General features: G+C 45.0%; 2 long non-coding RNA genes and 1 other non-coding gene across 5 annotated transcripts in view; 1 reads left to right on the top strand and 2 right to left on the bottom strand.

The window, feature by feature from the left end:
• LOC116098104 overlaps window positions 1–4,523 on the bottom strand; it is a 9,804-nt gene extending 5,281 nt beyond the window's left edge. The window contains exons 1-2 of the long non-coding RNA XR_004121699.1: window positions 4,349–4,523; window positions 1,172–1,213 (exon numbers count right to left, since the gene is read on the bottom strand). This is a non-coding gene — a long non-coding RNA (uncharacterized LOC116098104). The remainder of the gene's footprint in view (window positions 1–1,171; window positions 1,214–4,348) is intronic.
• Window positions 1–11,007, top strand: part of LOC116098105 — a 20,848-nt gene that overhangs the window by 4,397 nt on the left and 5,444 nt on the right. Inside the window, exons 1-3 of one of the 3 annotated variants that reach the window (XR_004121701.1) lie at window positions 5,654–5,676; window positions 6,493–6,569; window positions 6,993–7,199. This is a non-coding gene — a long non-coding RNA (uncharacterized LOC116098105). Of the gene's footprint in view, window positions 1–5,653; window positions 5,677–6,061; window positions 6,407–6,492; window positions 6,570–6,992; window positions 7,200–11,007 lie in introns of those variants that run through there. The other 2 variants (XR_004121700.1, XR_004121702.1) reach the window with 2 other exon arrangements.
• On the bottom strand, window positions 857–928 carry Trnac-gca. Its single transcript has one exon. It is a non-coding gene; the product is annotated as a tRNA-Cys (tRNA).

Raw genomic sequence — 11,007 nt, forward strand, 5'->3', positions numbered from 1 at the left:
ATGACCCTCACATCACCAAAGGATTTTACCTCCATTGTAGCTAAGATGAGAGTTGACAGTTCTGCTGCGCCGAGGAATGAATTGTAGGCACCATTTTTGGATACAGACTTCCTGCTATGGTCAAAACTATTTGACTTGAGTGAGTGACTTTATTCTCAGCCCACAGAGAACAGGTTACATTCATTTAAGAAATGGTGTGTGTATTAAGATGGTCTATCCATAACGTCATTCACCAACTAACAGCTATATTCTTGAGGCACAGCACTGATAAGCTTGAGTACTCTCTGTTGTGCTGAATAATTCATGCTGCCAGTTGGTGAGGCTGTAATGTACCAGATGGTGTTGTGAAGGCATTTTTTTGTTGGTGTCCAAATTTCAGTCGCAAGATTTTAAGCAAAGTCCATTAGCCCCTGTAAAGCAGGTGGACCTACAGAATCAGGTAAAGAAAGGCCTGGGAAGAAAGAGTGATATCCCCAAAGGATTTGACCTCACATATTCTTTAGATTCTGGCTACCATGTTACCTCTTCCAAGTCTTTATCCTATATTCCGCCCTGCAGAAATCAGACGTTTCTACTCCTCAACTGTAAAAGTATTTCTTAGAATTTGTGTGAGTATACAACGCCTACAATTTACACACACCGTCTGTCGATTCAGTTTTCTCTGCACAGCCATGACCAATGTGCCAAGTTCAAACATCTGTCACTGTTGTCTTCCTTAACCAGAGGCAAGACTCTGCCTCCACCAGAACTGAACCAATGAAAAGTAGCTTCAGGCCTTCAAGATTGACCGACTTTCAAAAGACTGGGGCTTTCCTGAAGGGCATACAACTGTCTCAGTGTTCATGGGGAGAAAATTAGGGGGCACCCGGATTTGAACCGGGGACCTCTTGATCTGCAGTCAAATGCTCTACCCCTGAGCTATACCCCCATCTGCTTATACATGTCTAATAAACATTCTAAACCTTCATGGCCATTCCCTGACTCACCATCTGGCATGCATACTTACTAGTCTTTTGCCATCATCTGCTTCCTCCTAGGATGCCCAGCCCTGGGCTGCCTTTGTTGACTTCACTGCCACTTCCTCCTGGCAATCATCATCCTGCCCTCGTTCCCAGTTGAGACAAAGGTATTAAGCCCTGGAGGTCTGTGCTAGAGTATCTTTCAGACTCACCTAGAAGACTCAGATGTAGAGGTGTGGATGCTCAACTGAAATCTGGAGATAAATGGGGGCAGGGCAAGAGAAAATCATATATTAGCACCTACCTAAGAACTAAGCCAGAGTCTCTGGGAAGAGACAAGAGGATGACCTGTATCTTAGACAAGCTCAGTGGATGCCTCTGGCTCACTGTCAGTTTGAAACTTGTAATTTAATCTGTTTCCTTCTGTTGTGTACATGTAGGGAAAATAACATTGTTAAAATCATGCCCAAACAAAACCCCTGAACACAGACCAGACCATACACAGAATCCACATTTAAGGTAAAGGGCCTCTGCCCCAAACACCCCAGGGCAGAGCATCCCTGGCTTCCTTCCTCTCTTATTTCCTATTTTCAGAGAGCTTCAGATGCTCTCATCTGACTTACACACTCCCTGCTTTCACTGTTGGGATTCACATCACTGTGCTGTGCTTTGCACACAAAGACCCACATGCATTGTGAGGCTTCCACACAAAAAGCCAGATAGTCACAATGGCTTCTTTACGGATGGTTCTCTACTTAACCTTGAACTTAACACTGTCCTTCCCATTGACCCATCCTAGCTCATATGTTTTGGGGTATCCACTAAAAAAGACCACTTGGACATGGGTTTAAGGCAATAGAAAGTCCTTATTAACCAGCTAATGACTACACTGGGTGTTCAGGACCTCAGGATAGCCCCAAGCCTCTCTTGGGATGAGTTTTTAAGCACAAAAACACATGTTCTAGGTTGACATAATTCAGTTAACAAGAAGAGCTGGCCAGAAGCAGAACTACAGAAGCCAACAAGCAAGGCTAGTACGTTTAGAGTCTTAGTTATGTTTTTACTTCTGTGAACAGACACCATGACCAAGGCAACTCTTATAAGGAAAACATTTAATTGGGGCTGGCTTACAGGTTCAGAGGCTCTATCCATTATCATCAAGGCAGGAGCATGGCAGTATCCAGGCAGGCATGGTGTGGGAGGAGCTGAGAGTTCTACATCTTCATTCAAAAGAAGCCAGGAGCAGACTATCCCCTATGTGGCTTGGAGGAGGGTCTCAAAGCCCACCCCCACAGTAACACATTTCCTCCAACAAGGCCACAGCTACTCCAATAAGGCCATGGCTCCTAATAGTCCCACTCCCTGGGCCAAGCATATTGAAACCACCACAGATACTTTCCCATAACTGTGGGCTTTGATGGATTAGACCTTTGTTTTTGTTTTGGCAGGTGGTGCTGTCTGCATGCTGAGTTTTATGGCCTGAAGGATACTTTCATCATAGAAGGTCTAGAAGACTGTTATACTTATAGAAATCAGTCCTGGCCAGCACGCTGGCCTCCTCCTCAGGACCTTGTGGAGCCTTAGTTTGGAGAACTACTGTGCAGAGATAAAGCCTTGCTCTCTCCTTTCTTCCTGGAGTCTTGTCTACTTTAAAGGTTCTCCTGTTCTCTGCCTCACTCTGGCTTCACACATCCTTAGGGATTTGTTGCCTATGTCTGTTCTTGACTCTCTAATGTACTATACGTCTTCTCATTCTTACACTATAAAAATTGATCAATCAATTCCAACTGATTAGACATGTGTGGTAGCATGTGATTTGAATGAGATTGGCCCCCACAGGTTCAGTTCATATGTTTGCATGCTTAGCCCACAGCTGATGAACTGTTTGGAAGGACTAGGAGATGTCACTTTGTTGGAGGAGGTGTGGCACTAGAGGTGTACTTTGAGGTTTTGAAAGCCCACACCAGGCTCAGTCTCTCTCTGTGTCTCTCTCTCTATGTCTCTGTCTGTCTGTCTCTCTGTCTCTGTCTCTTTCTTTCTCTGTCTCTGTCTTCTCTCTCTCTCCCCCTCTCTTTTCTGGCAATCGGGATGCAGCTCTCAGCTACTTCTCTTAGAACCATGCCTACCTGTGAGCTTCTGTGTTCCCTGCCATTATGATAATGGACTAACCAACCCTCTGAAACTGTAAGCCAGGCCCCAGTTAAATACTTGCTTTTATAAGAGTTGCCTTGGATGTTTTGTCTCTTCACAGCAACAGAACAGTGACTGACAGAACATGCTATTTCCAACCATGAGTTTGCTATCCTATGCCCCACAGTGGTCCCTCCTATGTCTGAGAATTTCACTTATACCCTGCATACATATTCTGAATTCTTTGGATCAAGTAAAATCCAATCCTCTTTCCCATAAGTTGGTTTTGGTCATGATATTTTATCACAGAAAGAAAAATAACTGATACACTTGGTGAACAAGGGAGATTGTACAGAGATCTTGATGTGGTTAAGACCTAAGTGCCCCAGTGCTCTCATCAATCCACTCCTGAATTTGTATTCTTTCTTAGCCATTCACTTGGTTTAAGCAAGGAAATCATGGAAGCCAAAGATTCTCCTGGTGTGGAGGCCTGGTGATCCTGGCACCAGCTTTTTTTCTCCTTTTCAGGCATTTCACTAATTCAGGCACCTTGGACTAATGGAAACACAGAGGCAGTGGTTAGCAGGAGTGTGAGGAAGTCAAGGCAGAGCAGAGAAGCATGAAAACCCATCCAGGTTCATGAAATTCCAGGCCCCTGAGAGAAGCCACAGGCCAGGAATTCAATCAGCAAAATTAAGAAATCACTGGGACATCACAATGAATATCAGCCTCAGCTTCTAGCCCTCTGGTGTTGCTGGACCTCTGTCACTTCCAGGATGATTCTTGCCTCTCTGTGTGGCTTACCCAGCATTCATAGGCCTACCCAAGAGCATGGCATTGGCCAGGATTATGATGATACCTTTTGCTGGGTGATGGTGGCACATACCTTTAATCCCAGCCCTTGGGAGGCAGAGTTAGGCAGAGCTCTGACTTTGAGGCCAGCCTGGTCTATAAAGTGGTTCTAGGACAGCCAGGACTACACAGAGAAAGCATATCTCAAAACACAAACAAAAAAATATGATAGCTTTTGTGCTAGATAAGTTTGTGAGACCATGGTGAGGCCATGGTGCTAAATATCTTAGCTAAACACATGAATGTTAGCTGTGAAGGCACATTTGGGTTGTGAGCCATATTTCAATCAGTAGACTTTGAGTAAAACCATGTACCCTCCACAATGCGAATAAGCCTCCCACACCTTTTCTAAACCCAGGAGGAAAGACTCATGTCTCTGGGGTAAAAAGGATTTGGCTTATAGTTACATGTAACTCCATCTGCTAAGTCATCTCTCCCTGTGTCCATCCTGCAGACATCAAAATTAAGAAGTTTGATACAGGGCTGAAGAACTACCAGGACTGAGCCAGCACAGAACTGTCCTCTGGCCTTATGGACAGAACTCAGGCTATACGTAGAGGAGCATGGCTTTCTAGTAAAAGCCTGACCTTCCACCCCTCTCTCTGTCTTAGAGGGTGGGTCAGTGTAGGAAAAACAGCATTGTGACCTTTAAGGGAAAAGGGCGGGGCACCTGGATTTGAACTGGTGTTCTGTTGTGATCTGTAGTCAAATGTTCTCTACCTCTTAGCCATGCCTCCTACTTAGGTATAGCCACTCATTAGCACCTTTCATCCATGACACCATGCCAGAACTAGTTGTACACTTATACTTCAAGATCTCAGAATATTCTAGGCACTGGCAAGCTGTCTGTATTGCAGTCTGTCCTCCCTTCATCTCCTTGACCTTAACTATCCCTTTGAAGCCCTTCTGTCCTGAGGTGTGCTGAGGAAAGTATGCCCAACAGTGGCATTTCCTGCGCATCCACACTTGGTAGTCAGAACAGGAGCTGCTGGTATGGGGCCTTTTACGACCAGGAGCTGCTGGTATGGGGCCTTTTACAACTAACACATGCAGCCCAACACATAGCCCCATCATTCATTCACTGAACAACTGCTCATGGGACTTGTTAGGTATTTGTCTCTGCCATCCATGTTGAGTACATACAGACAAGTAAGATATTGTTCTTGTTATTCAGAGAGGCTTAGTTCAAATAAGAGACTAGTCCGTGAACCAAGTATATCTACAGAAGCTGCAGGAGCCTGTGCAGAGGCCACCAGGAGTGAAGAGTATGCAAAGCATCTTGGGAATCTGGCAAGGCTTCAAAAAAAAATGATAAGAGAGATGGCAAGGGGGAGGAGCTGTTCCCTTTACCCGAGAAGCCTCCCATGGGATGGATTTCCTGCAGCAAATGGTCCTCAAGGTCATAGGCCTTGCCACAGTTTGAGTGACTGCGACCTGCATGTGCCTCATAGCCAACAGTCTGTTGGCCCCTTTGAGAGATTAGGATACAGTCTTGGCCTGAGCAGAACCCAAAGCACAAGAGAAACACACTCCAGTCCCTACCAAGGGAACAGTCTAACCCTATAGAGACAACCCTGGGTGTCACAATCCTGGCATGTACTCTTGCCAGTGTTTTGCTACCATCACTTCCTTTTATGAGGTCCATACCTGAGTCACCTCTGCATGCCTATCTGTGACCTCCTCTTGATCTTTCTGTCCATAGTTCCCAAGTGAGCAGGAGGATCAACTCCTGGAGGTCTATACTTACAATATCCTTAGACTCACCAGGGATCATTGTGGCAGAGGCGGGTAGGGCGGGGCAAAAACTAACAGTGTTGGCCTCTATCTGTGAACTCTGATTTAGAGTGTGTAGAAAAGGGTTCTCCGTGTGGACCAAAAAACGCTCAATGGATGACTCTGACCTCTGGACAGTTTAGAGACATTGGTTTAGTCTTCTTTCCATGATCTAGATGTGGAGGGAAAGTGATGATGGTAAAAATCGTGTCCAAGCAAAGCACACCTGACTCATGGCCAAATCATAAGCAGTGCTCATTTTCATGACAAAGGACCTCTGTACTGATTACCCAGGAAAAGAAAATAAATGACTCTGTTACCTCTCTTCTGCCCCTTGTACTTCCCATTTTCAGAATCCTTCAACAGGTCATACAGAATAAATACCCTGAAGAAAGGATTCAACCCTCATGGTAACAATGGAGTGGGAGTCAGAGAGGTCCTTGGCCCCAGGAGCATCACACACGATGGCAGTTGACAATATGTGTTAAGTATGCTAGAAAGGGTCGGGAGGTGACAGAGACTTGAACTATGGATGGCTTCATATGCAGACAACTGAATTATGCACCTTTGAAGACTTTGTACCTATGAAGGCTTTCCTAATTAGCCCATGCAATCTGCCTCAGTGCTTAGAGCTGGAGTCTTGTCTAACACCTGATAATGTGGTTCTCTCTCTACCTCACTCTCGCCCACTGGTACTCTCATATTTTTGGGATTTGAGATTTGTCTTCTATTTGTAACTCTCTGATTTTCTTCAAAATCTCTTATTTTCTAATTCTAGGTTGGAAAGTCAGGCACTTTACCAGAGAGGTTTCCACCCCAGGCTGGCCCCAACCATTAGCTTGGCAGAGTTGGAAGGTAAGGACTAGGCAAACTGGCTAGCTAATTGTATACCCAGCGTTCAGACCCCAGAATGCACTTAAGTGGGGACTTTCCTTGGGAACACTTCTTTGTGACCATCACCCTGAAAGCTATCAGCTCAAAAGACCACAAATCCCAAGGATGCAGGAAAGGACCACTGTCCTGAGGGTGAGGGCCTTTAGAGGCCAAGAGTTGTGGGGAGGATATAAGGGAAGCTAAAATTCAGAACTACCTATGATTTTCAAGAGTCGATGGGGAAATGAGTTTTCTTCCTGAAATTATAACTGATATATTTTGATTAGCTGGGAAAATGTGGTTCCGGTATAAATCCTGTGTCTGCTCCAAACCTCTCAGTTGTGACTTGAAACTAAGCATGTAAAATGTTAAACCATCTTTGCATCTGTATCATTCACTTGGCAGTTATCATGAGCCAGGGGCACCTGTGTGGGCAGAAAGGATGTGGAGACAAAGGGATAAGGTTGCCCTCTATGTACTCCAGCTTCTGACCTTCCAGAGAGAAATTTCTGCTCCTACTATTGACATCCTCAAAATGTGGACAAAGGGTTCCCATGCTGGAGACAAGAAGAGACCAATGAAGAACCATAAAAGAACTACACACTCAAAACAGTAAGACAGGGCTGAACAGGCTTGGAGGGCTAGAGTGGAGGGCACACAGGTGGCAGGACCATGGGGAGGAGGGATGGTCAACCTTACTACGACACAGCTACTGTTCCTACTTACTTCAGACAGAGAGGGCATGAGGACCAAAGACATGATTCCCTCAGACAGGGTTCCTTTCAGAGGCATAGGTGACTCCTAGCCATTTACTTCACCAACAGAGTCAGCCCAGCTGGCTGACTGCTCCTGGAATCTGCATTTCTGGAATCTCATGAGCACCTCGCAGGCAGGCAGCTGCACCACTGAAGACCTCCCCTCCCTCTTATAGGACCTCAGGGGAAGGGGAACTGTGGCTCTTGTGACTTTCAGGAGCCTTAGAAATCCCCTTCCTTTCTCTTCCAGAGACTGTTTTAATCTAGGGAAGAACTACACACCCATTTTTATCCTCTCCTCCACTTTTGTAGGATTCAACATTCATAGGCTCAGGAGACCAAAAGAAATCTGTTCCTAACACCATGTTTTTTTGAGCAAAAATAGGTGTAGGGAGTGTGGGCTGTGATCTGCTAAGCATTTATTCAGTAACAGGCAATGTTGCAATGAGCATGCTTCAACTCTGAGCTTAGTTCAGGGAGTTGAGTCGATACATGGTGGCACAGTGCTGGGTCATTCCAGTTGGTTACTCTTTCCTCAGTGTCTGGGTTCTGTCCTCCTTCTAGTCATTTTCCACAGTTACACAACTGACACTGTCTATGTCTAAACCCAGTATTACATCCCTCAGTCACAGATGGCAGATGAGCTGAGCATCACCGATGTTCACCTAAGTGCCATTTAGAATGACATGGTGGTGTAAATTCTGTCGCTTAAGATAATGGAACTTAGGCAGATGCTAGGAGGGAATTGGGATTCCTCCCACACCAATGTTAAGGTTCCTGTTGCTTTCAAGTACTCCTAATGAGAGAGGATCCAGCAGGCTGCATGACCTCTGATTTTGCATATTCCTCCATAATGTAACCTCTATAGATCAGTGAGTTATGCGTGTTTAAAAAAAAAAAACATACTCTCAGGGCTCAGGAGATGGCTCAGCAGTTCAGAGTACTGGCTGCTCTTGCAGAGGACCCAGATTTGGTTTCCAGCATCAACATGACAACTCACAACTGTCTGGGACTCCAGTTTTAAGGTATTTGACACCCTTCTGACCTCCACAGTAACCAAGCACACACTTGATCCACACATAAATACATGCAGGCAAACACTCATCATACACATAAAATAAAAATAAATAAGTCCTTTTAAAAAATATTCAAAACCATTAGCAAAAGAACCCTGTCTCATGTCAGACTGTTGGTGTCAACAGAGAAAACTGAACCAGGTCCTAAGAGTGATGGTCAGAGGGGTGAGGAAGGAAAGAAAAGGACACTTTAGGGCTAGGGGTGTAGCTAGGGGGTAGCACTTATCTAGTATGTGGAAGGTTCTAGGTTCAATCCTCAGCACCATATAGGAGGAAATTGGAGAATTTTAGGTTTGGCAACAGAGCAAGTATCAGGAGAGAATCCCAGATTTGAACCAGCAGAGCTTTAACCCTTTACTTACCAGAGTTTTCCTCAGTTTATTCAACCAATTGTGTTGTGTTGTGATGAATCTGAAAGAGATGATATAAGATGAGGGTAGGGGTACTTTGGCTCAGATTCCAGAGGTTTCAGGACAACATCCCTTGGCCCTATCTATGTAGCCTGTCATGAGTCAGAGAATAATAGCAGAGAGGGTGTGACAGAGTAGAGTCATCAGTCTCATGATAGCCAGGAACTGGGGAAAGACAGAGGGAGGAAGAGGCGGGAAATATAGAATATCTTTCCAGACCCTACCCCAGTGTTTTACTTTCTCTAAGAGGCCATGGTGCACACATGTGCATGCGCGTGCGCGCGCGCGCGCGCGCACACACACACACACACACACACACACACACACACACACACAAACACAAATGCATGCATGAAAAGATGATCCATTGGTAGATTAATCATTGTGGAGATCTCTCATGATGGAGTCACTTCCCCAAAGCCACACCTCTGAACCTTGCTGTGTTCTGATTTAAATCTTAAACACAGGAGCCTTTCAGGAACTACTCATATCCAAAATAATACCTGTGTTACTACATCCAAGGATCCCACAGTGTACAGTAAATCTTACTCATTGATAGGCTAGGATAACCTGTCACTGCTGCCTAGACAACCTTCTTCCAGCCATGAATTCACTGCTCTATTCTGATGACTTCTCTCACTTAGCTCAGCATCTTCTTTCTACCCCTTCTATACATTCCGAACTCAGTATATTGGTGCTTTCTCCCCTTCTCTGTCAATACTTGATGGGTGTTGAGAAGGGGCAGGGATGGGAACCATGGTTGAGGTTGTCTGTCACTTCCTCAACAGTGCTATCCAAATGTTCATTCCAAAGTTCAGCCCCACACAATGATAAGCATTATTTTCATTTTCATAATTAGTAGAGCAAGATGCCCATCAGTGGGTCCAGGCTGTGCTTAGTCATCTCTGTCTCATCTATGTCTCCAGCTGTGGATCTATCCATGATTTTTTTCTCTCTCTGATTTGGGATCAGTCTACTTATTATGTGTTCATTCTGGGGTCCTTGGTGGAGAACAAAGAGCTCGAAAGAAAACACTTCCACAACAATGGCAGAAATGCAGTTGAAGATGTCCAACAAGTGAGCAGTTTCCAGGCTCTTCTTTCACATGTTACCACAGGAAGTGCACAAGGTGACAGAAGCAGGTCCCCACAGTGAAACTCCTCTTCTATATACCACTTTCAGTGTATTCCAAGATTCCCCCAACCATATGACATAACAAATTAACCTGTAGATTAAGAGACCCAGACCAATAGGTAAGAATTCTGGGATTCAGGATGTTCCCTGATTAGGCTCTGGGAATGGCGCTGAAGTAGCTCCCATCATTGTTCTGCAAGACACTTGGCTTCACATTGAAAACCCACCATCTTTCTTTGTTATTTCTGAAAAGGTTGTCAAAAAATAAACGCTTTGTGATGGTTGAGCGGTCCCTTCAGCTGCTCCCACCTATAGAATACTACTGACTCAGAGGTCATTTTACTTTTCTCATGTTCTTGGTACCTTTTGCTTACTTTGTTCACACTTCTGTGGATCTGAATTGTCAGCTTAAAGGGATGGAAAAATACCAAGAGATTAGTTAAGCCAGCTCTGAAGCTGACCATGAAGCAGTCTCCAGAGATCATGGTAGCTCTGACAGAAGGAAGGATTCATCCCTCCATGGACTCAACATAGGATGGGGTTAGTGGATGAAACACAGGTGGTGGGACCACACTATTGGAAGTAGGTCATAGAGCATGTCCTTGGCATTATATCTTGCCCTGGCACCTTCCTGTATTCCTGTATTCCTGTCCTCTGTCCACCATACTGTCTGCTCTGCCCATGCTAACCACCCTTGCAACAATGTCATAAAATCAAAAGCAAAATGAACATTTTCTGCTTTAAAATGCTTTCCTCAGTTATTTAGACACAGCCTCGCAGAAGCCTGGCTAATGCAAGCTCTCAGGAAATGTGGGCTGCTTATGAACTTGGTTCCACTCTGAGCAGCACTCACCACACTCCCCTTTGGCATTGCTTCTTCCTGGCTCAGTTGTGTTTGGGTTTACCAAGTTCCTATGGGACCACACTCTTCATCTTCCTAGGAATAGTTACTTGCCAATCAGAGAATTTAGCTGGCACCACCTTGGTGTTATCAGTGGTCCTGATAGAAGGAGGAAGGGCTTTTTTTTTTTTTTTGAGTTTAGCT

Source organism: Mastomys coucha, unplaced genomic scaffold (genome assembly GCF_008632895.1).
Source record: "Mastomys coucha isolate ucsf_1 unplaced genomic scaffold, UCSF_Mcou_1 pScaffold20, whole genome shotgun sequence".
Classification (NCBI taxonomy): Eukaryota; Metazoa; Chordata; class Mammalia; order Rodentia; family Muridae; genus Mastomys; species Mastomys coucha.